This window comes from Bombus huntii, chromosome 5, assembly GCF_024542735.1.
Source record: "Bombus huntii isolate Logan2020A chromosome 5, iyBomHunt1.1, whole genome shotgun sequence".
Classification (NCBI taxonomy): domain Eukaryota; kingdom Metazoa; phylum Arthropoda; class Insecta; order Hymenoptera; family Apidae; genus Bombus; species Bombus huntii.
Genome location: NC_066242.1, coordinates 14,774,387 through 14,801,820, shown reverse-complemented (window position 1 = coordinate 14,801,820; position 27,434 = coordinate 14,774,387). Strand labels below are relative to the sequence as shown.

The 27,434-nt window shown below is 39.8% G+C and overlaps 2 protein-coding genes across 2 annotated transcripts in view; one reads left to right on the top strand and one right to left on the bottom strand.

Moving 5' to 3' along the window:
• LOC126865675 (glypican-4) overlaps positions 1-27,434 on the bottom strand; it is a 132,643-nt gene that overhangs the window by 56,653 nt on the left and 48,556 nt on the right. The gene's annotated exons all lie outside the window — the stretch shown is intronic.
• LOC126865686 (uncharacterized) overlaps positions 1-27,434 on the top strand; it is a 162,224-nt gene that overhangs the window by 102,954 nt on the left and 31,836 nt on the right. The window lies entirely within an intron of this gene.

Here is a 27,434-nt window from a genome sequence, read left to right as displayed (position 1 = left end):
CTACACCTACAACAACGTAGAGAATAGAGTAAGTTAATAGGGAAGAATCGAGTCGATCAGTTACCATGGAATGGGACGAATATTCTTGTTGCTCGATTAACGCAGCAAATGACAAAGCTTATGGCAAAGTCTGGCGGAGTAACTTGGATTTATCAGCGGTTCGTAATGATATTTGCACGAGCATCATTAAAGCAAATCGTTAGCAACAATTATATTCCCATCGTTTAATCGATGGAATTGGCAGCATTCGGAAAATTACACGTACAAAAAGCCCATTTAGCTTGATTTATCGAGATACGAAGGTAACCAACGAGAACGATATTCACAGAGATATTTTATTAACGAATTGAAATCGATCGTTCGCCGATTCCCATCGATACAATTAAGATTCTTGTTTTTCCATTGGGCAAAAATATTGATGAAAAAATACACGTTGCTCAAAATTTCGAATGGATAGGATCGGAAGAGGGTTCGATGGTTGAGAACCACCACAAGCTTCGCTGTCACTTCCAGAAGCCGCAACTGCTCCTTATCCGAGATCTACAAGTTACAAAATACATTAGTCCACCATAAGTAGAAACGCTCGGCGATCTTCGAACATCGGACAACCTTCTGTGCTGCTGAGTTTCTACAGGCTGATTCACATTGGATAATCGCGATTCAGCTCGATAATGATCACGAAGTTGAACAAAAAAAACCACTAAATCCTGCTCCGTTAATGGGCGCGTCCTACTTCTGCGCTTGATACATTATCTTAAAGCAGTGATTTTCAACCTTTTCCCATCTCACGGCACGCATAAACTAATTACTAAAATTGCACGGCACATCGAAAGAGATGTAATATTTGCTTCGGGACACGGCATTCACATCCGACGGTCATTGTTGTTTTTATTTGACAATCTAAAGGAAGAGAGATCAGTGTCCTTGACCAAGTAGTCGGCTATTATATACGTTTTAAAAATTCTTGCAGCATGCCGGTTGCAAATTATGGACTTAAAGGAATGTCTGAGAAACAAAAAGAAGAAAGAAGAACGAGAAGGAAAGGTACGATAGAGGCAACATTTTGCGATATCGAATAAAATAATAATATCGAAAGTTGGAAGAAATAATTATTCGAAAACTATGTTTCGATGAAACGTTTAATATTCGAGGGTATATTCCGATGCTATTATCGCAACACGAACAAAGAAACTGTGAAACACTCGGGGGCGGAGATGCAACGATACGCGACATTGTTCGACCGATCTGGCCGCAAATTTCACCGTTTCTGCCCACGCAGGGGAACATTAAAGGCTTCCACGATCTAATGGAATTAAACTGACCTTTCGTTCGGACCGACCTTTCCACTATCTCGAGAACGCGTCCTACTCGTGCATCAGTCTCTACGTGCGCTTAACTTAGTTTCGACATGAACCACTGTATTCACAATTTCGACCAACAACTTTGAAAATATTACGCGGCACATAAACCTGTCTACGTAACGTCGTCAATTTCTAATTTCAAAAATTCGAGATCTCCTTTCATTCTACGATACAAATGTGCCAAAATTAAACACAACCGAACTTACCTGGAATCTAACGCAAGCTGTTTCGACCACTTTGGGCTACCATTTAAAGATTCTAAAAAATAAAATTTCCAAATTCTCTTTCCATTAACGGTTTCTCGATTTTTCGCCCGTCCTTTCTCTTTCCATTCTTCTATATAATCTTCATCCTCGTATCCTTCAATAATATAACAATTTTCCAATCTCTCCTCCGTAATATCTAGATTCCGCGACTACGTACCTTAAATACTCGAGTCTTGTAAAAACTGTTCTCGGTTAATGCTTAAACTTTCCAATTCCAATCTTCGTTAATCCTCGAATCCTACAATTTACTCTTCGCGAATAATCACCGGGACGCATAATCCACTGTTCGAAACGAACAAACGAAGAGAAGATAGAAATAAAAAGAAAGCAGAAAATAAAGGCAGAAGATCCGTCTATAGCGCGCAGCGTAAATCGATCGAAATCCGACGACGACGAGGAGCACGGTACGTTTGCGCGGAATAAAAGCGGCCTGGCGGTCGGTAATCACTCTGGAAAACAACGACGACGTCGCGGTTTTCGCGGCCGTGGTCGGTCTCGACGAGGGCGAATTGCACTCGAGTTTACACGTGGCTTCGGCGTAAACGCCGCGCCGCCACGGCCACGGGTGGGAGTTTAATTTGGAGCCGAATAGCTGGTCGAGCGGCGGGCAAACTCGCCGGAAAACCACAGGTTGATCCACCGGATACTCGAAAATCCTTCGTGCGACCTGCTCGCCAACTTTCCTCCGCTCGTTACTCACCCCCGTAGAAATATTTCCTCCACCTCGAACAATATAATCCGATTCGTACCTCGTTCTACCTCTTTTCCGCTGTTTTTATCTTCTCTTTTGTACAGGCGCGCGTGTGTGCGCGCGTGGATGTTTTTAATTTTTATTTTACCTCGTTGCGAGAAGGGACGAGGAATATGAAATAAATGAAAACGCAGGTCCGGGGTTTGGCGGTGAAAGAATCGAGAGCTGGGATTTCCGAAATTGTTACCAGAGATTGGATTTGTATCGGGGAATTTTGAAAAGTGGAACGCTATTGTTGAATAAAGAGTTAATTTGGAGTAGTTTCAATTGGATTTTTCCATCGAGCAGGATACGCGCATTCATCGATTATGGCAGATGATCGATCGACTATCGATTTTGATTAAAACACGATCACTGGTATTTTCATAGGCAATGGACCATCTAAAATATCTGCGTTGCTTCAAACAATTGCATGGAAATGTAAACGATCGTTTCGCCGAACGTCTATGCATCGATGAGAGTCGATGAAGCGAGATTTAACTTATCTTTGCTGCATCCTCGGAATTCTCTCGATAGAATCGCTCGATCTTATGGAAGAGAGAGATACAAACGAAACGCTACTAACTACTGGCTGTGACTATTTAATGAAACTGACGATTGCTCTTTCGAAAAACAACGTAGACGTTTCAAGTGCTCGAGAACGCGTGGCGCGATACACGAACGAAACTCTCGTGATCGAAAGGGTCGAACGATATAAACTTGATGATAATGACGATGATGATATCGTATAATAAAAATACATTAATCCCTTAACGCATAAATTTTTCTTCGATTTATTATTCCTATATAAAGTTCCTAAGAGGTGTCTAATCCTTCTAAAATCCTACGCGAACAGAGAATTTAATTGTAAACGAGAAGAAATTCTATCACGAATACAGTCTCGTACGTAAAAATCCTGATAGACGTCTGTTCCTTTTTAAAATCGTATTTACGAGACATCGACTGTTGCTGGCTACCGTCACGGCCAGAAATTTCACAAAAGCCTGACGAGCAAGCTACGGCAAACAGTCCGAAACAGGTAGAAAGAACACGTACACGCATAAACGTGTTCCCAGGAGCCAGAGATATTTCGAAGGACGATCGTCCGATTGTTTAGACTCGATGGCTCTTGGTCAGGTTAGGCTACCTTCATCCTGATTCTCCGTCGTTCGTCCCTGTCTCTTCCTCTTCGTCCTTTCATTCTCGCATTCGATGCAACTCACGCTCCTTTTCCACCCTTCTCCGCCCACCCACCCTTTCGCCATATACTTTCTCTATCCCACGCTCAGGTGAACGTACATCCTCTTCGTTGCACCACCACTTGCGTCCATGCGTTTCTTTTGTCTTTTCTTATTTCATCTCGCTTTATTTTTTTCGTCTGCAAGCCTCGCATACCTGACCGCCACGAGCGCGGCCCCGCTAGCGATGGCCATCCTTCTCCTCTTGCCCCTGCTGAGATTTATTATCAGCCGTTGAGCTTAAAGTTGAAGGTATAATCGTCGAAATAACGGTAGGAACGTGACGGTAAGAATGATGATTACCTCGTATTAACTTCTTCTGCGATGAATTTATTTACGAGCAGGAAAAGTTTTATAGTTGTATTTATTTTACATCTACTTGGCTGCATTAAACGAGACGGGTAATGATGGAAAAATATAGCAAAATACTTGAAATATTCGCTTCGTCTTGGCGTCGTCTTCGATGAGTCTGTTGTATTGGATTGGCAACTAAGCGACTGCGGATTTTGTCAATACCACCTAATGACAAAATCCGCAATCACTTAGTTGCCAACGATTGAGAAGAATAAATGACACGAGTGACGAATAATAATAGAAGAAAACAGCGAGTAAAATTATACGTCGATAAAACGATCCGAAGAAACGTCCAAGTAAAACACTGTACGAGATACGTTCGTGGACAACAAGTAGGTTCGTAACAAGTTCCTAAAAGAATCTCTAGGTAAGGGCACGTCTTACGTGGTACACGTCGTTTTTCAAAAAAGTTCGCTAATTTCTATTTTAAAAGATGTACTTCTATCGCCTTATCTTTATTGCGATACGGATAAGAATACGGATTAGTTCATTCTTTGAAATCGAACGTAGACGCGTAAGTATGAATTTTAACGCAGAATTAACTTTTTTGCCTTCGTTGAAAAAACAAAGACGTAATTTTAATTTGGGGATTACGTCGATTTGTGCTGATCGTTACGAGAATCTCCTCGCTTACCTCGCTTCGTAACAGGATGGAAAAATTCGAAGCGTCTCAAAGCCATCGCTAGCAGTTGGCCCTGCCACGAAGAACAGGCCTGTGAACCGGCAGAATCGAAAAGAAACAACTCGAAGGGAGATAGAGAATAAGAGAAAGAGACAAAGGGCTATCGTTGCATCGGTGACTATACGAACGATGCAATGGATGCAGTCGCGTCGAAGCGCAGCAAAAGGTTCACCTAGCGTTTATTACACAGTCTGTCAATATTTTTTCACCCTTTTTGCCCTGTCTGTCGTTGGCGAAAAGACCTCGAATCTTTTACATCCCCTTTCCACATCGATACCACGAGAAGCATCAACGAACTTACGAAGGAAATTCCAATCGCTTTTGCATTTTCCTCGTGACGCGGCGATCTAATCATGGCAATTATGTTAGGAGATAATTATATTAAATAGAGTTCCTTCCTTGTACTCTTCGATTATCTTCTATATAAACAAAAAAAAGATCCTACGATGGTGTAAAAAAAAAGAAGAACGACGATGTAACATTCTTTTTTTCTCATTCCAATCTACAATTTCATATCGCAATAAAATACATAATAAAACATTTAGAATCAATAACTTTAAATTCTTTTACAATCTTCTTTACTTTATAAAAGATTACAATCAATAATGTCTTTTTCTTTAAACGGTGAACCATATATAATAAGCTTGCTACGAGGTACTAAAATGCACGTGTTTCTGCATTAGCCAATTCTGCGTTAGTCAACGTGCCATTATTAAACAAATAGAAGAAAAAATATATGAATATCCATATTTACTGGGTGAAACAGATCCTGTAAGCTCCATTTCGTTAATCTTGGCCATCAAAATAGGAATTTGCATAAACATACGTAGCCTGGGTATCGAAAAAGTAGTATCGATCGTTAAAGCGACTCGAAAGAAAAGGAAAACAAAATTCTCTTGGCGAATATAAAAAAATCGATAACAAGATATATGACAAGATTATATGACAAGATAAATAAAGTCTCGAGTACCAGCCAAGAAATACCGAAATACCGATTGTTCGTAGGAGCCAAAAAAAAGAAAAAAAAAGAAGAAGTAGAACCAAAGGCGAATAATCGGAGAGGGTAAATTATAACTGGCTGTTCATTCTCAGATAACTAATCTTGCTATCGCGACGATAAACGTGTCGAACAAGATAAGGGGTGAGCCGTAATTGAATCTTGGCGCGCCATTTCTTTGCGCGCCACCGTATTTACGACTCGAGTTATCAGTGGTAGTTTCGAAGAAAAGAAAAAAAAGTTACGACTGTGGACACGCGCGACGTTGTTTGACTTTCTGATACGTTAAACGCCGGAGAATAATGGTGCCAGGGTAAGAAGAGAAGCTTCTGAAATGAAATGAGTGGTAGGAGGGGTGAAAAGACGTTGTAAGTTCGGTTTACGCGAGATTACGCCCATTAAATTTACGACATGCTCGAGATATTAGTAAGACCAAGCTGTCGCTTGTTAGCCAGTGAAAAATGGAACGTAACTGTCCCTCCTGCGGTGAGAGATAAGCGAAGGAATTTTGGAAATTAATAAAAAATTACAACGATCGGCAGAAAGATCGATACAACGCGGACGAGAATGTTTTAAGATAGAAAAAACATTTCTATTCGGAATATTTGAATCGTTGCTGATACGATACGAAAACGTCGCAATGCCAAAATACTGAAACCAACGACAGCTACGCTATAGTTCCAATCCTATAATCGGCAAACATGAAAACTGCGCGTTACCGAACAAATAATTTCAAAGGCTATAAGCTCGGTTACAATTTACAAGAGTACACGATCAATCCCACAGTTCAAACTTCACACGCAAACATTTCCACCCTCGGTTCACTCGTCAGACAAGTAACCAGAAATCAGAGGCCAGGTCGATAGGCAAACGAGCCAATTCAAAGACACCCTATCCCCGCGATCTCGTTTAAAACATCGATGTCGCGGGCCTCGATGGATGGTTCCGAGCATGAAGAAACAGCCGCGACGACTTTCTGAATGGCTGGGGGTGCGTGAAAAGAGTGGAAATAGAGGGCAGGGGGGAACACGCGGCGGGAATAGGAAGCGAAAAAAAAAAAGAAAAAAAAAAGAAAAAGGAGAAAGGATGAACGCAAAGGGTGAAAGGTGTCGGCTGGCTCTCGTCATCCAGACCAATCTACGTGCGTCAAAGGTGAAAATGATAAGCAACCAACGAATCAGCAAGCAGCACCTCCGCGAGAAACAAAGCTGTTTGAAAGATCCATGAACCACGTTGGAAAAGAACGTGTTGTCTCTCCCTTTCCTACCTCGGTTCCTTTCTTCTATTTAGCCGCTGTTGAAACGGGTGTCTCCGAGTTTTAACCCTACCAATGGACTCTGCCCTCTTCGCATTTTCACGTAGAGACCTTCTTCCGTTTCCTTTCCTTATCTCTTACACGAGAACGAAGAGCAGTGATTTGTTCGGTGCCGCGTTTCCATATTTAATTCTCTTAGACGACACTGAAACGTATTTCGATTCACGGAACATACGCGGTGAAACGTTGCGAAGAATTCTATAGAAATTTCTATAAAAGCGTTGAGGGAAAGCTTATAGCTGGCAAGTTATTAGGTCGTCCGGAAAGTTTCTTTCGTTTTATAAGGAAATAATGGATGCACAAGATTTTTCGTTTTATACAGTTTTATCGAATTACGTATGATCCATTTTGTTCTATCAAAATAAAGATCACAACCGTCGACAGATTAGGTTTCACGTTTCTATAGAGACGTATCGTTGTAAAAGAAGAGTCTGTAAAAGAAAGACACTTTTCGGACAACCGAATAAAATTAGGACCGTTGCAAATGTATAGCTCGTAACGTTTTACAAATTCATAAATTGATAATATCAGGTTCCAGAAGATCTGCGACTTATTATAGTTTATAGTTTGATAGTTTGACGCGTTGTAGAAAGAAAATGTAGAAAGGTATTTTTCAGTTTTGATTAGAAATTTAACTGAGAATTAAACACGAGTAAAAGCAAAGTGTTTCTTTAGCCGTTTGTTTTCCTCAATTAACAACGAACCGCTGTACGTTGAGTTATTGCTAATAAATTTGGCGGCAAGACTGTCCGCGGTAATTCTAACGCTAGCGCGACTCTACCTCTCTCCGGTTTTCTCATTCGAATCGCCGTGAAACTTCAGCCCAGGCCCGTTAATTCGACCGTACGGAATGCAACGAACGTCGGAACGTCAAATAAATTTCCACGCGTTGGGCCACGAGCCTTTTGCATATTTTTCAACCGGATCTCCAATATCATCGCCGTACAAAGTAAAGGAAAATGAAACAAGCAAGTCGTCAGAGGTAATAATATCGATATATCGTATTCGATTAAAAGTATCGACGAAGTGAACGCTCCGCTACAATGGAATTCCTAAAATTAAAACCTTATCGTTTAGAATCTCGGAAATTAGAATTCCATTTCTCCGTAATTTCTTCTATCTCTTAAAATATCCAAAGTTAGAATTCTGCTTCTATTTATCTACAAAATACTTGAAAATTTCTAACATTCCAACGCTATCTTTTTGACGATTTCAAGAGTGAGCGTTTATTTTTTCTAATTCGATTTCCAAAACTTCGTTTCCATTCTAGGAATCAGCAAAAACTTTCTTAAGTTAAGTAAAATCTGATCGAAGGATTTCCAAGTTAAGACACCATAGTTTGAAGCTTCTACGATAAATAAGCTTTATTACGTTTTCCGCTAAAATAAAAGTTCCATTTTAATGGCATTTTTAAACGTTCTATTCAAATAAAATTCAAGAAAAATTCTATCCTAACGATGCTAATTTCTGTCGGATGCACCGATAAAAACTGGACGAAGTAAGAATGATGGTGAATCAGGTTCGAGGAAAGTTACCCTCTTGTGTGTTCGACTCAGGTATTCTCTTACCAGAGACTCTTTACTTTCCTCTTTTCATTCGGTCTGCAGACTTTGAGAAAGACGTCGAGCGAAATGTTTCGTTCGGGATGATTACTTGCTCGCTCTTGGAAGAAAAGGGAAGCAAGGAAGTCTGACAAGATGGAGCCTCCCATTGATGGTTACTTTCGAACGCACGAGATCTGTTTTATTGCTACTTTTGCGTGTATCTTCGTGGTCGATGCCAGTGGTCGAGTTAAACCAATGTTTGAGCATGTTCATCATGTTCCATCCTTTTATTCGGAATAGGAAGTAATATATTCTCATCTTGGTTTCCAAGAAAGCTTCATCCATGGTACAGTTGGTTTACCTTCAAATTTTTTATTATTAAAGAACGATGGATTGTTCGTAAATCTCGTCAAGAATTTTTATACGAATTTTCTTAGTTAAGAATTTCTCTTACGATCTTTCTTTATCGATGTGATACGTAAACTGAAAATAATAATAAATAACGATCTTGGAAAGATTGAAAGAGATCCAACGCTTTTCGCGTTTACAACGATAAATAATGTAGAAACTTAAAATATCAACGAATGGAAATTGTTCGTGGGACTTAAGTAAGATAAATAATTTTTGGAAAATATTAATCGAAAGCTTGTAACGTAGAAAGCTAAAATGATACAGAAACGTAAAATAAAAATAAACAGACATCAGGCTAAGGGAACGTAAATCAACGTATGTAATTTTAGAAAACTATAGCCGAGACCCAACACTTTACACGTTTGCAACCCAAGATGCCATAAAAAGAAAGCAAACGAAGCGTATGGTGAACGAACACGAAAGTGATTTCGAGGTAGCACATAAAAATCGGTATGCAAAGTACTCGAGCCAGCGAGAAAAGAATTAAGATATCCCCTTTTGGCGACGTCAGACGTTCGATGTTCCATCGAAACTGGCTTCTGGACAAAATTATGCAAGAATGTCGACACGATCCAACGTTGGATCGCGTTGGAAACACTTGGGACAAGACGAGGTTTCCATCGGCCCGAGTAATTGAAATTAGAAGGTATGCGCCGATTTCGACGTTCACGAACGAGGAGGAATGTTCGGGCGGAATAATAAAATCTTTCTCTCGATACACTTTACAGAAATGAAGAAAAATTCCAGTTTGTACTTGGAATCGAATACTTGGAAAGTTTGGAAATGTTCGAAGATTGTTCGAAGATGGAGGCCATTGAAAAATGAAAATAGCGAGGGAAAGGGATTTTGGGAAAATTATTCGATTTCTTTAAATCGTGTAAAATTATATTTGAAAGTAGTAGAGAATTTTAGTTTCTCGAAATTATTACTTTAGAATTTCGAGTGTTTTGAGCGATAGAGTTCTTTGAATCGCGTGAAATTATAATATCTAGAAATAATGGAAAATTTTAGAGCTTTTGCAGATTATTATTCTAGAGTTTGAATGGTTAATATTCTATAAACCTGGGTGGAAATTATTAAATTTTAATCGTGACATATTATGTTTGAAAGTAGAGAAGAATTTTAAATTATAGAGATTGTTATTTCACAGCTTTGCTAGTCGCTTTTCCAATTTTCCTGGCCGTTTTTACCAATTTTTGTTATATGCTTCGATTTAATATTCTACACTGTTCCACTCTGTTTTTTAAATATTAAACGTTGCGTCAAAGTAATAATTTTATATCAGTTTGATAAAAAGATTACGATGAAATTTTTAATTAACTTTTTTCTAACTTCGTTATTATGAAAAGGAAAAATTCGAATAGGAAGAAAGTTTCTTAATCACTCGCCACCCAAGGAACTTACAAGTACTTGCACTTAGATCCTTCATACCGTAACTTCATCTAAGTACTCACCTGAAACAAAAAAAAGAGCATATTACAATTCGCTTGAAATGAACAGACATTCCCCCCAAAATATATAAAATATATATCCTCTTTCGACAATGACGAATTTATTGAAACTCGAGGATGATCGTTACTTTCTACTTTACGATTACATTCTTTTAGAAATACATTTAAACTTTAAAAACGAGACAATGTTAGAAAATAAATAAATTTCAAATGCCTATGGCTATAATGGCACTTCATGGAATGGTATTTTAATTCAATGGGAACTTACTTATCTTCTAAAGGATATATTTTAGCAACAAAGTTACAAATAAATCGAGGATGATCGTTATTTTCTAATTTGTAATTACATTCTTTTAAAAATACGTGTAAACTTTAAAAACGAGACAATGTTAGAAAATAAATAAATTTCAAATGCCTATGGCTATAATAGCACTTCATGGAATGGTATTTTAATTCAATGGGAACTTACTTATCTTCTAAAGGATATATTTTAACAACAAAATTACGAATAAATCTAATTTATCCTGACGAAAATTAGAATAATTTGTAAAAGCCGCTACACAAGGATAAAGTAAGAAAATCGAGGTGTCTCTATGCTTGTGAACGCCAGCATATGCGTCTGTATTCCTCGAGTAAAAGGAGAACTATTTAAAATCAAGAGTAAAAATAGTCGACTCTAGTTCCCAAAACCTTGACAACTCTATGAAAGAGCTGTCTCGCCTAAGCAGCCACCCCAAAGAAGAAAACAAGCCCAAGGAACACGAGCCACAGGCATCGAATCTCTCCTCGCGCGATTTAATATTTATAAAATCCCTGGAGCGTGGCACACTTGACCCAGAAAATCCTCGGAAAGATAAAAATCGAAGGAGTTAGCCGGTGAAAAGGACCGGAATGTCCTTCTGGATGAAAGAGAGGTAAACTTGGTAACGGGGCACCAGGTGGAAAGAAAGACAGAGAAAGATGGATGGGAACGACGATGAAAAGGGGCAGTTGGTCCACGTGGTTTAGGTTAGGTTTTAGGTCATGTTCGAGAGAAAGAGAAGAAGAGAAACGGGACACCACGGTGAAAAGAAAGAAAGAGAGAGAGAGAGAGAGAGAGGGAGAAGGAAGCGAAGAAATTGTAAAAAGAAGCAAAGGCGAAAAAGGGGTCTGCACGGTTGAATCGACCGACACTTGAGAAACTCGGAGCCACTTGCCACTCCTTGACCTTATGTACTTTACTTTACGCCGCTTTTCAGGCCTGGGCCATCTCCGTGAAGGCTGGATAGAAGAAGAAATTGTCGGACGAAAGGGAAACCACGGAGGAAAGCTAGTTCGTGGACAACACGTGCGAGTTATGGTTTGCTTCTCGACCTCGATGCTGATTTCGTCGAACAAAGTTTGCTGGGAGTTTTAAAACAGGTGTTTAAGACTTTTTTCTTTTTACTTTCTTTTTTTTTTTTTTTCTTTATATATGGTAATCGCTAAGAGGAAGCAATACGACATTTTCGTCGGTACTTTGAACGTGGATCGGCGCGAAGGGTCTTCCTGGTTGAACATGTTCGTTGCATCATTTGCTCGTCGATGGGTTCGTGAACAATATCAGCTTTCAAGGATGAAAGTGATACCGTGTTTTTCATGCTGGGAATGTGGATCACTTCGGAGGGATATGTTGCGGGATAGAAAGGTTTCCATAAGTATACGCCGTCCCACGATAGTATTTAGCCTCGTAAAACGCACGGATTATCCGCTCCGGATGGAAAAATAACTGACTCCTTGATAGATCTAAGTTATTTTCACTTTGAATGGAATCGTGAAATATCGACGCCAGATTAACGAAGCGAGATTAATTGGAATTTTTATCAGAAAGATGACTAAATTTACTCCATTGAATATACGGCATTGAATTTGGATTATTCTAGCCGCGGAGAAATGTGATTTTCCACTGCCAAAATCTCTGATCGAAAGAGAGTCTGTAATCATAAAAATAACGCTGAATCTATTAATCCTTCGATCTATAAACTTTCTAATGCTTTTCTTTTCGCTTTCTGAAACTTTTTCAATGGTGAAAATGATTTAATCCTTTCGTAATTAAAAGGATCACATTTCTCTGACAATATTTCTACACAGTTTCTACACTGCTCAATTGTTCAATTGTGGCACGGTTAAGTGACAATGTATATTTATGAAACGGATAGTCTATCGAATCGATGAACAAGATGAATATACATATCGACGTGGCAAAAAGCGGGAAACCAAGTGGAAAGGTGTCGGATTTGAATGTCAGTGATTGCGATCAGTTGCTGGCGTTTCTACGGCCGCGGTGTATCGTGTCTCAAGTACTGTAATCCGCACTCGATGGCCTGCGAAACACAGGCTCCGTATGAATAAGTAAGCGATTTAACGCTCCGCGATTCGCCGTGCTCGCTCCGACCAATCTGTTCGACCGATTACTCGCGTCGTTCGTTCGTTTCGCGGCTGGTTTCGCGATCGATCAACGCGAACTTCGCTCGAGCTAACTGAAGCGCGATGGAGAACACGGCGTGTGTCTCGTCGATTGGCAAGGAAAAAAAAAGAAAGGCGATCGGTGAAGAGATAGGGGACGAAGTTAATTCTTTGTGTGATAGGGAGAATCGGTAATTGATTACAGTTATTCGCTTTAATTGGAATTTTGATCGTTTTAATGATTACAACGGCATCACAAGCCATTTCATTGCAATTGATTCGATCACGATCAAAGACTATTCACGTATTATTATAATCGTTCTCGTATTTCGTTTTACAACTATTCGTGTGATTTTTCATACGAGAGGACTTTTTTATTCTTACGAAATCTTAAAAATATCGCTCGTTATAATATTAGTATATGGAAGATACCGATGTCTATTTTCAATGAAATTGTCTTTAACTTTTTGAATAAAATAATCTTCAAGTATAAACTCGATGATATTCGCTATTCATCACATTTGCGCGAAATTACATAAATACAGATCAAATTTCTTTACATTTGTCTATTTATTTAAACTGATTGGCCCCTTTTCTTAGACGAAATATCGCGGTACGTAATTTATACTTCAAATAGTCGCCTAATTATCTAATCCTCATCGCACAGCTATTTTTTTTTATTTTTTTTTATTTAATTGTTTACATTCACAATTTGTCCAGTTTGGACATTTGGTAGAATTTTTTTAGCTGTTAGATTATCATGTGGGTGGCTACCCCCCGCGGGGTACACAGCTATTTGTACATTGGATTTGAAAGATGACGAAAGGATGGCCAAAGAAATTTAAATTATCGTTAAATGCGTTCGCTAAATTTATCAGTCTGTTAATAACATTGGAATGCTGGAAATTCTTTTAAATCCTCGCCATAAGACAAGAAAATGTTCGTAGTCTGAAAGGATATTGAATCAACTTACGCGTCTAATAAAGATAGCTAGCAGCTAATTAAAACAAGCTGAGATAAAAATATCTGAAAAGAAGAATTTACGTGGAACGAAGAAGGGGGAAAGAGGACTCCGAGAAGGAACGACTCAATGGGATGGAAATCGAAGTTCGAATAGGGCAACGAATCGTATCGAACACGCGGCCCAGATGGTCGTTCATTCACGGCCGCTTACTTTCAGACACCTATCCAACACCGTTTATGTATTTTCTGCGTTTAACCGACTGGAAAGCAATAAAATTCATCCGATGTCCAGCGAACAATTGTATCCGCTCGCTCGCGGTCAACCCGACATCTTCTCGAACCTTGTTTTCCACGAAAAATGCGATCTGGGATAAATTTGAAAATGCAAGAGAATAGAATTAGCATTGGAAGAATAGAGCATGTCACGAAACTACGGAAAATTACAGCGAAGATTTCTTAAGGTTTGACTTTGCGTGTCTTGGGACTGTTTCGTTTTCGTAACCTCGAAATTGGCAACGAACTGAATTTTGAACGGAGTAAAAGCACCTGTGAAAGGAATCTCCGAATATTATTCGTTTATTTTCCGTCTTTATTCTGGTATTTTCTTCCTCCAAGTGTTTCTTTCGCTATTATCGTAAGCCGCGAGATATAATAGCCATTCTGGCAGATGTTTTCTACGATGTGCAAATGGTCGCAGATTCAAGGAATCAACAGTTTCCAAAGGTCTGGACCAAGCTTCTATTTCTTTCAGTTATTCGTGATACATCGTTTAAACAGCAAATTCGTCGATAAACGTTTCCATAATGTTCAAGTAACACACCGTAAGAAGGTACTCGTACACCCTTTTTAACACTTTGACTGCCACCGTGGTCATTGGTGACCGGAGCGCTTGACTTCTTACAATTGTAAAAATTGAATGAAAATTGACAGTTAGGACATTTTTAATATAACCGATAAATAGAAGATACTTTGAAATAAAAGGTGCCCCATTGAACGATTAAACATTTTTATTAGAACATCAATAAAAAAAAAGAGAACAAATCTTGCATTTAACGGTGCACTGTGTTTGCATCCATATCTTTGAGGAGTAATCTACGAATATTATTATAAACACAGCTTAGAAAATAATCGTAAATACTGCTTTATAATCGTATAATTGAAGTTAGAAGCGTGAACATACCTTACTATTATGTATAGAACGAGCAAATATCGTTTACTAATATCCTCTACACGTTTCGACAATATATTCTGCACGTTTTGCTTACGACGAAACAACGAATGCGAATGGTTTGTTGAAATAAACGAAGCCTTGTTATAATATGTCGCTATCGACCGTTAGCAAGGCGCCACGGTGGTCACCCGTGACCACCAATAAGATAAACGGTCGATTGGGGAAGAACGTTGTCTTACATCGTCAATTTATTATTATTCTGCCATTGAATAATAAAAATACTCCCGTGGCGTCCTCAGCGAAACGTGTGATTTCGGCGTGGCAGTCAAATTCTCAAATTTGAGAAAGAATTCGTGAAATTTTCACAGTACGTACGCGCGAGCGAACCTCCATCCAACACGTGTATTTTCATTCTACTACATGTTCTACTATTCACCGCAACCAGCTCCTCTTCGTTTCCCTTCAACATTTTCTAATCTAATTTCCCGTTCACCATGGTTCGAGGCGATTGGATTACCACATGGGTCAACGCAGTGGGCTTTAACCTCATAAACACGAGCGCACGAATGGAACTCTAATAGCCGCGGCGGTTCCGTAATTCAAAGAACAACTTTATTTCACTGCCATTCGACACACCGGTACACGGTTTGTTGCCACTCCAAGACCAGCAATGGACTCGAGAAGGCGAATAAAAAGTTCCAGCCGATAGTCCGCGGAACGGGGACACGATCGACGCGACTGTCATGGTGCAACTGGAAGAATCGTGCACGCGTCGTCGAGCGGAAACGCGTCCATTGTGCCAACGTCTCGAGGTACTAATGCGTTTCCATTGTCGAGCATCTTTCTGACCCCGTGTCACGGCGGAGTCTGCTAATCTTTCCACTACAAAAGACAGTTCTCGGAGAACGAGAAGCTGAGAAACTCCGGCGAAAAGTTTGCAGATAGCGCGGTTCCGCGTCTCTCGCAGACATTTTCCACGCTTAAGTAAACGAACTTGTTTTCTTAATACATAGATATATATCTTAATGGATGAACTGCAGAAGCAAAGTGGCTGATGTCGAAGAAATAAAAGTACAGGAGAAGTTACCGTTAATCTTTAACGAATATCACGAATAAAATTACGCTCTATGCAAATTTCATTTCCATATAATCGTACTGATACCATGGAATAGGTTATTATTTATTGTAATCTAAATTCGGATAGCACCAGATAAAAGCAAGATATTAAATTTATACAGATCGTAATTGGATTAGAGTCTGTGGAAATTACCGCCGGAATAACAAATTTGTTATTTCTCGAACGCTCGTATAACATTCCATGAATATCTGTGCAGCGATAAATACTAAATCAATCCAACAATCTCCATTCTATATCGTATAAATATTTACAATCTCCGTTCAAAGATATCAGTTTTTATTTCAACGAGGGTAAATTCGCTAGGTTCACTGCGATAATAGTAATACAAAATAAATAATAAGAAAAAATCACTGAGAAATCGTCAAATCGATTCTTCATTCACGAAAGATCATTCAAGAAAATCGCTACTCGAACAGAGTTGGGAAACACTGAGCTGAAGGTAACGCCGCCATCAAATATTCTTCAACCAAAGACGAAGATTTAAAAACCTTGAAAAAGCAAGATCCCCTGCTGCACATCGCGTTGGAGACACTCTTGCAACTTGCAACTGGGGATGTCGTTTTGTGTCTGCGTATCGCGTGAACCGTGGATGAAAAAGAGCATCGTGAATCAGTGACGCCAGGCGTTATATTTGCCCCGGTGGAAGGGCCGCAAAAACCGACCGCACCTCGATAAGAATCTCCTAACTCCAGCGGGCCGCGTTTTTGCCAACGCCACTTGACGTCCCGTGCGAACGCTGCCGGAGAACGTTGCTGCTGATTCACGTTCACTGCCACGTTTTCCTCGAGTAAACGAACTAATCTTGAGAGCCTACTCTTTAAGGAGTACTTCCCTGACATTATTACCACTCCGTTCGCTATACTTCTTCTTTCTGTATTTCTTCAATTAAAGCACCGTTGAATCGCACCATATTTTGTGGAAGAAATTCCTTTTTTTTTCGTCCAAGCCGAAGAAGAGTCGATTGAATTCCACGATCCACGTGCAAAAATCTATCAGATGCAAGGAATAACAAGATATCTAATTTTATTTCCGTTTTATCGTCATTTTAGGCATTTCATTCAGCAAGCTGATACTGTATCGTTTAAACGTGTACTGTACGAGTAAATAAATGCTCTTCGATATGAACGAGAATGAGTTGCTATTTTCTAAATAAAATTCTTATTTTCTAATTGGCGACCTTTAAGATAAATTACTGGGTTGGCAACTATGTGATCGCGGATCTTGTCAATACCATCCAATGACAAAATCCGCAATCACTTAGTTGTCAAGCCAATAGTTTCAGATTTATCTTCAAATATACGAGCGTGTAACTCATAAATATATACATACTCATAAACATAAATATATTTCTCCTAAACCACGCTGGTTCTAAGAGAAAAGTTTTTTTCGTCTCGAATCGAAGCAGCATTCAATTTCTAAACTTTCGAAAAACGAGCAAATGGAATTTTAAAGGAAAATTTAAGAACATTGTTCACGTTGATACTGCATGGTTGGGAGCGAGCCACTGATAAGGATCAAGCCGCAGGATATAATTCGCCGCAAAACGGACAACGTGTTGCGGAGCTTGCGCGATTCCGCTTTTAAGGTCGTATCTGCGAAGTTAACGTGACGGGATCGCCGAGAAAGGAACGCGGAGCGTACCTAAGCTCTATCTTTTATCTGCTATCCGCCTCGGCACGACCGCACGAACCGGCGATAAAGAAAGGTGAACAGCTTGTACTCTGATCTTTTCGTAGAAGCTGGAAAATTTTAATCGACGAATCCGAAGCTCCAGCTACTTTATCCGGAATATCATTTTCTTTGAAAGATACTTCGAACGAGATATCAATGAAATTAACGCAACGTTAGATTGCCTGCATGTAAAGCATCGTCTCTTCGAAGTTTAAATTTATTCGCTCGATATTACAAATCACATTAAGGAAGAAGAGATTTCCTCTAAATTAAAGTGTAATCAACGTTAAAAAGGATACGTATGAAACAAACGTACGAAAATCTCGTTATTGGTAATCACGAATAGTCAGAATAATAGTGTGATTTCTTTGTATAAATTTTAATTACGAACAATGCCTGCTCGACTATACTTTGCCGCGATAATAAAAATAGGAAATTATTTTGATTGGAAGCTTAAAAAAATAATACGTGTACGATGCATACCAGGTAACATTGTTCATTATGGAAGCGTTCGCACGATGATTCTGTAATGAACAACGTATAATCGTTACTCGTCGTACGCGTACCGTATACGCGTATCACCGTGTTATGGCAGGCTAAGTGTTTCACTCGATTTGTAGCAGCAGAGATAGTATACAACGTAGACACGAAGATCGTACACTTTGATACGATGTGATTAATTAAATGTTATGATTTTTGATACACATAGAACTTTCTCAACCGTAGAACTAACAACTTAGAATTCGAAGATGAACTCAATCAGATTGAATCACACACTTACTCGTTTCCCTGATTCAATGTTAGGTTTAACAAAACGATATCTATCTGACTACAAACTTAAAGAAATCAGCAGAACTCTGATTTCCACTTTACTTATCGACCTCTAAGTGATTAGATACAGATAATAGAACAATTCCATACGGTTCATTCTATCGACTGCGATCTGCTAACCTTCGCTTAATTTAAGTAAAACGTCCAGAGTTCGCACCAACCAAACGTAAATCGCTTAAATCGCTGACATAATTATTTCTCTTGTCAGATGTCACCGAGGGTTTCGAGGCTTTCAGGAATTGCATTGCTGGAATTATTAATCGAGTATCTCGAGTTTAAACCTCGTCCAATTGTGCTTGTATTCCAAACACGGCTTAAAGCCTCGATCGATGATTCGAACGTGTATCGCCGTAAACGTTTACTATGATTTATCTATGAAATACCGACAGCCAGATCGTGAACCACCAGTCAACTAACTATCAGGTCGTCCGAAAAGTTTCTTTCGTTTTATAAGGAAATAGTAGATGCACAAGATTTCTCATTTTATATTATTTCATCGAATTACGTATGATTAGGTTTCGTGTTTGTATAAAGATGCGTTGTTGCAAAAGACGTGTCTGTAACAGAAAGACACTTTCCGGACAAGCTAATAAATCCCCCAAAACTACTCTGTGTTCTGGAGTAGCGCCACTTCGCTTCCCTCGTTCGTTCATTGCCGATTTATTCGGCGTCGTCGCTTCGTCAAAAAGCCAATTTAATCCGTGGCTCGCGAAGAACAAAACACGAAAATCGAGGCATTTAGCGGTGCTACAACTTTAAATAGGAGACGAGTGCAAGTTTCACTGGGCTAAAAACACATTTCGGGTGCCGGTGATTTTTTTTTCTTTCCTCTTCGCTGTGCGTCGGGTACGCAGAGAGACCATTAATTCTCATCGACTTGGAAAAACGCGCCATCCGTATCACTTTCAGACTCGACTTCGCGTTTTAACAAGCTTTTGCTCTCCGTATCCTTGCAACGTAGCTGCCTCTTCTCGTTAATCCTGTTAACGTCGCCAAATAACGCGGCTGAAACACCGGAAGAATGATCTAACACACGTTCGATGGTCGAAGAATGGTCCAAAAGCGAAGGAATTTGGAATTGAAATGGACAAAAGAGTAGCTTTTCGAACCGTTCGACGACAATAGTTGGCGATCGATCTTCTCTTTGTTAGGAAATTTAACGTGAAAGGATTTTCACAAATTCGAACTCTATATTTCTCTTCATATTCGAATATCTTGGTGGATCGCGAATCTAGGAACAGGCAGAGACATACGTTTCGAGAACGAAACGCACGTGCAGCCGGCTCTCGATATAAATACTCGAGATTTACGCGAGTGGAGGGTCCAGACATTTTGGAAAGTAATTTATCGACGACCGACTTTTACGTCGCTGACTTTTGCTTTTTTAATAGCCAACAAAAATCGCAATTTTATTCAGAGGGTGACAAGCTATATGGATCGATTAATATCACAGAGTGAGGAGAAATTGTTTTCTCTGTTCTACGATTCTTATCGCATCAACGTGTTCCACATTTATTCTTTCATTAGTTTACCTTCTTCTTCATTAACTGGCTCACCGATTTCCAATTCCGTCCATTGCCTATATATGTTCCAGCTATATTAATATAAATGTCATTTCAAACAAAATAAAACTTGTCGAGGTTTCCCAATAAACGAAACCAATAGCTGTTCGAATATTCGTAGCCGTCTGTGAAGAGCTCAAATATTTCTCTGTGAACAACTGCCAGACAAAAACAGTCGTGAACAATGAAAAAGAGAAATGCGCAAGGAGATCTGATTTTGACGGAAAAGCAGCTGGATTCCACTTGATCAGAGAGCAATGATAACGACAAACAGGCAATGGAACGCGACTGTCGGCCAATACGATCTTGAGGCAAGGATCATCGATTTGAAACGGAGATCAGCTACCGTGGAATGTCCCGATCGCTGTTAATTAGTTGAAGCGTTCGCGTCACGCCGCGTATAGCGGCCTCATAACCGGCTAACTTGTCCGACGCTTTCTCAAAGCGATTAATTTGCTTTAAAAGCTGCACGCTCCGCTGTCGACGGATCAATGAACGCATCAAATCGATGCACGTCGTTTCAAACTGGTTCAGGCGTATCCGTCGCGACGTACACATCGAATCAAACGGTTATCGAGCCTGTCGAACGCGACGATATAACTTTTGATGGACGTGGCAGGATGTCCGTTTGCATTGTCTCTATCGACTCTTCGCTAAATTTCACGAAATTTATTTGGTTAGAGTAGCTTTTCCGAAATCTCGGCTGACAATGTTGCGTCAGATTTGGCACAGATTTCAATTAGGTCATTACTCTATACACGGCAATATTCGTTTCAAGGTATAATATCGTTACACGGTATTGCCATAAATAATCGTCCGTTTTGATCGATCGTACAGAGTACTTTAATGTTCTTAGGCTGATTTTTACGGCGTTACGTGTATTCGTGTACTTTCGGTTTCAAGAGTAGCGTAACGAAAGAATTGATATCTTTTTCCATCGAATTTTCGCTTCGTACGAAAAGCTTTTGGACAATCTAAGCTTCTATTTTTTCAAATCTGTGGGAATAAAGTAGTAGGTGCAGAGAGTGGTAGATGAATCAAAATATTTTTTACCGTGTATAAATATTTGATTAAACCTATAGAAATTGGTATCTGTATAGGAAAAATACGTTGAAAATATAAAAAGGTAACAATTTTACGTCGACGATAAATTCTGATGTGAAATGGTATTTTAAAGGATTTCAAAGAATTCGGGTTTCCATGTTTATTCATCGAATTGGGTTTTAATGCGCTCGCAATCTCGACAATCCCCGATTCGATTTGCCCTGATTGCTTCTAATAACTTCGTCGTTATTGTTGCACCAGCAATTCTACGCGGTGTTGCTGGCTGGCTCCAGGTGTTCGCCAGTAATTGTGTGGCTTCTGCCTTTTTACCTCGTCGCGTCGTTTTGCTTTTCAATTAAAACGTCCTCGACTCCATCGATTGCTATTGCCTTCTTGTAACTTCGAATATTATTACCACGTTTTTAGTAAAAACTTCGAGTAATCAAACGTTTTTTACATTTATAACAAAATTCGTTGCATAGAAGGAAAAAGTCCCTGAAGAAAAACCATATTTAAATTTACTTTTAAACACGTACACAGAAGAAAACGATAAAGGAAGCCAAAAGATGAAAATAGTTCCACAACGGTGTACCGTCACCGCTAACACAATTTTCTCAGTTAACGACTGCCGTAAAACTGGGGGTTGATACACCCTGAAACAACAAATCGTCCTCACGGAAGGGAAAAGCCGAATCCCAAAGCTCGCTCCTTTCGCGAACCGCACGCCCACCGTACGAGATTGCTCTGGACCAAACACCATAATAATCACCATCGAAAACAGATTTCCTCTGGCTAAATATAAAAATCCAACAGGAAGAACAATAAATCTTTGACGAGCTGGTAAAGATACAATTTTGATAGCTTGGTCGTATATTCCAAAAATTTCAATCTCATCCTGCCACGTTACTCTTTTATCGGTTTTTTTTTTTTTTTTTTTTTTTTTTTTTTATTCACACGCATGTACGAAACGTGCGTAGGTATAAAATTTACAACATATACGTGTCTTTTTTTAAACTGACGCTTTTTATATCCAAATTTTCGAATACCCTAAACATTGGATGTTTTAAGCTTGCAAATCTTTAAATACCTGTACGCTGGATCGTAAACTTTTCAAATTTCAAATATCTCAAGCTTTGTACGTGTAACATATTCCTGAGATTCCAGTTTCCCAATTTTCAAATTTCTGCCAAGATATAGAAATTCCTCAACGACCACCTGTAAAAGCAAACACGTTCTTCTTAAAGAACGCCGACTACGATATACTCACCCACTATGGTATAGCAAGAAACGGAACTCAAACAGCATTTGTTTGCCATTGACACGCGCGTTCGCATGAAATGTTCACCGGAACCCTGCTAGAAATTACGCACGCTTAACGAGGAACTGGTTGTGCTAACCGAACGACGCTAACCGCTGTTCGTTCCATATCCTCTCTTTGTTCGTTGGTCGACGTCTCGCTCGTTGACACGTGTTTAGCTTGATGGGTGTGAACCACAGCACGTGTCTTCCTTTCGATCGTCGTCGTAAAGCCTCGTCCGCAATTTGCTCGACGACGATTCGTCGACGTTCGATTCGCATCCCGACCCTTCGTTCTATTTTCCCAATTTAGTTTACAACTTTCGACGTTGTTCAATTTGTATCCCGTCCTCTTTCTATTTTTTTATCGAACAATTTGAGCATCACTTCGATCCTCGATCCAATTAATCCCGTTTTTCTTTGTCGTTAAAAACTTTTTTACGCTTCTGAAAAATATTTGAAAAATCGCCGTTGCTTCCGATCGTTGTTAAATCCTTCCAATTTTACGCCAAAGAAAAATTTCTCTTACGATATCATAAATGTCTTTTCACGTACGATATTAAAAGAATAACGAAATAGACACGAAGGATCGAGAAGACGATTCGCATATTTCTACTTGTTCGTCGAAAAATCGAGCATTGTCGAGGCCCGCTTCATAATTCTTTGCGCATACACTCCGACGACGCAGACACTGTGCTCGTTTATGAGAAACAGGTTCGCGATACTCGTTTGTTACGGTATATTCGTTAATAACTTAATAATATAGCGTGTACTAGAACATACGGCCGATGGGTAGCCTTAACATGTAAAACATACAAGGCAGCTCTCAAGCTGGTACGAAGCTTTTTCTCAGACACGACAGCGTCGGTAAGAAGGCGATGTGTTATTTCAACTCGAACCATTAACGTTCTCTCGTACGTGTTTGCACAACCGTGAAACACTTGATTGACAAACCGAGGGAAACTTTTCTACCTTCGAATATTGCTGATCGCTAAATGAAAAGTACCCATGGATTGAATATTTCGTAAGAAACAATTTGTCCGTACGTTCGCTACGAAAGCAACGACAGAATTTTGATTAAACGTGGAAACTTCGACTGACCGATTTCATAAGCCGACTATATACGAACTTACCAGCGACGATACAAGTCGCGCACGAATTAACATTCAATTCTGAAATATCTCGACAAGTGTTCACCGCAGCCACTACGTTTCTAGGACTACTCCAACTTTCGTTTCGACGTTCGCTCTTTCACATCGATGGAACCATAAAAAGTCTGGCGATATAATAAAGAAAGATATCGCTAAAGCGTCAAAAATATCAGACAGGCGACGTCTCGCAACTCGGTCGAGGCAATCCTCTTGCTGCTCTTCCTCGACATGACGTACCATTTGCAACTCGACGATCTATGGTACTTAACCTGCCGACGATTAACGATGAATTCGGCATTGACTCGCATCCAGGCATATTCGCAGCCAGTCGGGAAAAGAGAAGAGCGGACATCGTCGCGGTCGTAGACAAAATATTTGCCAGGATGAAAGGGGAACCAAGGATTCTCGAGACTCGCCGTCCTTTATTTTTCAGCGTGGCCTTTTTTCCTCTTCCCTCGTTATCCTGCTTCTCGTCTCTTTATTATCCTCTTTTTCTCTAAATGTTCACCGGCCCCGTGGCTCGGTATTCTCTTCTGCCTTCTCCCTCGACTTTTCCTTCTTCTCTCCTCCCTCTGCCTGTTTCTCTCTGTCTGACCGGAGAAACTGCCGGTATCAGACACTCGTCTGCGCTTTAATTACTCCTCGAACTTCTTTTCTCTTACGTTCCTCCAGATTAACGACGATCTCCTCGATTGCAGCTATGAAAAGAATCGGAGAGCAAAAGGGAACAGGAGCGGGGCTGAGTCTGTGTCGGCCGCTTTTGCCCCGTGTCTCGCGTTCTCGTTTTCCATGAAGCTACAATGCCCGAGACGAAGAGAAAATCTGAAAGTTTCAATAACGTTAAAACGTTCTGGATTCGTCTCGACAATGGACGGGAAGCAGGATCGGGAAAGGAAGGACTCACGGCGGTTCATTATGCAGCTTGTCGCGAGAGTTAATGCCTTCGAGTTTTCCACTGTTCTAGCCGACCGGTGGCTCACTTCCTCGAGGACTGTCCTTTCCAGGATATTAAATTTCGAACTCGCGGCAATTTCTATGCGCTGAATTTAATATTGGTATACAGTCTTTGGCTGTTATTCTTTGTGATTTTCATTCCGACGTTACTCTATTTTTGGATACCGTACTTCCTCCTTTATTTCCTTATTTCCTACCATTGTTTTTGCAGCATCTCATGAACGAACTTTCGACAAATTTATCGAAAAATGCTCGAAGCACTCGAGCGCTGCGATCTTCGCAATTTTGCATTCCGTTCGAATTCTATGCTAAAGCTACGCGTCATGCTTCGACTCTATCCACGATTCGTTCAAATAAAAGACTCTCCCATTTGCAACGCACTCGTTTCTGTACCCATCGGTCGATCTTTCGAAATTCGTCACATTCTAAAATATTTATCAAATCTGTCGTATTCTGAAATTCTAATTGAAGATGAAATTTCATTCGAACTTTTCGTTTGATTCACGAGTTTCGGCGCAGGTAAAAGATGCAAGAAAGAATGGTTTAACGCAGGAGAAAATTGCCGGGTAATTCAACTCGGCCATCGATCTCCGCCACGACATAAATCGAGTTTCATCGACATTCCGTATTCAATTAGCCGGTGTCTCATCTCGAATTCATTATCGAGCCGTTCCTTTCCTTCTGCACCGTCGTCGTCGCTATCCTTTGTACAACCGTGTGTGCGTTGGCTACGAGTTGTGGCCGTGGCACACTGCCAAAACGCATCTCGCGTAAACGATTCGCACAAAGCGGCCCGCGCGCTACGACATTGACGTTAATTGCTCCGATGATGAATGAAGAAAGCGTCGATTAATCGAACACTGCGAGCCGCGGCCGGCCTTAAAAAGGAACTTGCCCTGCCGTGTCTTTTTCTTTGGTGAGAGGAAGGGAAGAAACTGGTATCGGTATTGGCGATCGCGGTTGCCTCGGAACAAGTATACTGTGGTTCATTTTCGAGGAAGGAAAAAGGAAAAATAAAACAGAGAGAGAGAGGGAAAGAGAGAGAGAGAGAGAGGAAGAGAAAGAAGGAAGTGGAAATGGAAGAAGGAACGAAAGAATGAATACGCCATTGATGGGTCGAATAAAAATGGAAATGAGAAAAAATAAACGTAGAACTAAATGAAAATGGAAAATAACGAGGGATTTGAGAATTTAACGAGCTTCGATCAGCTTAGTCATTTTACGCGTGGACAGTGCATTTGAGCAACGATTTGGATAAATTTCATTGCATTTGGATACGTAGAAACGAATTTCGAATCGATTCGATTGGTCGCTTAGTTCAAAAACATAAACGCAGCTTCTAATTTCATAGCGAGAAGAACTAAAATTGCCGATCGAGAAAATTCTTAGACGACAATGCGTTAAAAATTGAATAGAGCCACCGTACAACTGAACGATCTGCTTAATAGCTCTCGAATAATAGCATCCATAATCACATGCAAAATTAATCGACGTCTATATCGAAACTCCTGAACGAGGTAGTTCGATGAATTTTTATTACGTGGCTGGAATTCCTCAACCACCTTTAACATCGAATTAAACGAAAAAAAAGGAGAAAGGACAAAGAAAATAAAAGATAAAAAGAACATCTTTTTACCCTTTTTACGCTGTTTTTATTTCTTCCTTCCTACAAGCTGTGCCAGACATCATGTTACGCAATTTTTGAACGTTCCTTAAAAAAATTTCTAACAGATTACGAGGATGATACGTTGCAAAGCGGCCCGATGATTTCGCCATTCGACCGATCAAACGTTCCGCGACGCAAATTACGGCTCCAATAAATCTGTGATCCGCGTTATGGACGATCGAGAAGGGATTGTTCGCGTAGGTGATCACCGATATACGAGAGGATACGAGCATAAATACCGCGTCCAACCGAGAGACGCCATTAAAGGGAAAGGAGGTTTTTTTCTCACGACCGGTGGATGTGAGACCGATGCGAGACTAATTGATTTCTCGCGTTAATGACCAACGAGATATCGTAAACATGCGTATGTGTCTAATATATATAGATATATAACGAATAACAATCAAAGTTCCCATTTCCATTCAAGTTTCGAATGTTTGTTGGATCCTTGCACGAATGTTCCAGTTTATCTCTTACGATAAAGAGAAATATGAAGATAACGGAAGATGATAATATGAAATTTATGTAAGAAACGCTTGTGTTAACAACAAACGACGTAATATTAATATGTACGTATATTTGCGCAACTTTATGTACCTTGTATATAAGTTGTAGCGTCAACTTTTTTATATAATTTTCCTTGGAATTTTAATAAATATTTCAATTCAGTTTAGAGTCTGCTTCTGCGTACTTTCACGATTTCTAAGTATATTCTGTGAAATAGTTTTAAGACGTAAAAAATGTAAAAAGAAACAACAAATTTTATCGCCAAACACTAGCAAATTTTGGACAATTTACACACGATATAAGTCTGTAAATACTTGAAAGCAGCGTAAATTCGTTTCGTTCAAATGATTTCACGTAAAATATTAATGGACATCAACTTCATTTTCTACTTACGAATAAACTAAATATGCAATTAACTTACGAGCAACGCAAAAACATACTTTTGGCAATGTACAAATTTTCCATTCGGTGAAGAACACTACTTAAAGTTCATACAGGAACGCGTGGAACAGGTAAGGAATCCTTCTCTGTTGGATCCGTTCTCAGGTCAGGTGGCCACGGTGCACGCGTGTGCAGTGCACGTATATATTATACGATTCGCGAACTATAGGCACCCTTGGTCCAAGGAATGCACGGTGGTATAGTTTATGCGTTGACCACATTCCTCTCCCATGCCTTGAAACGCTCCTCTTCCTCCGTCTCTTTCA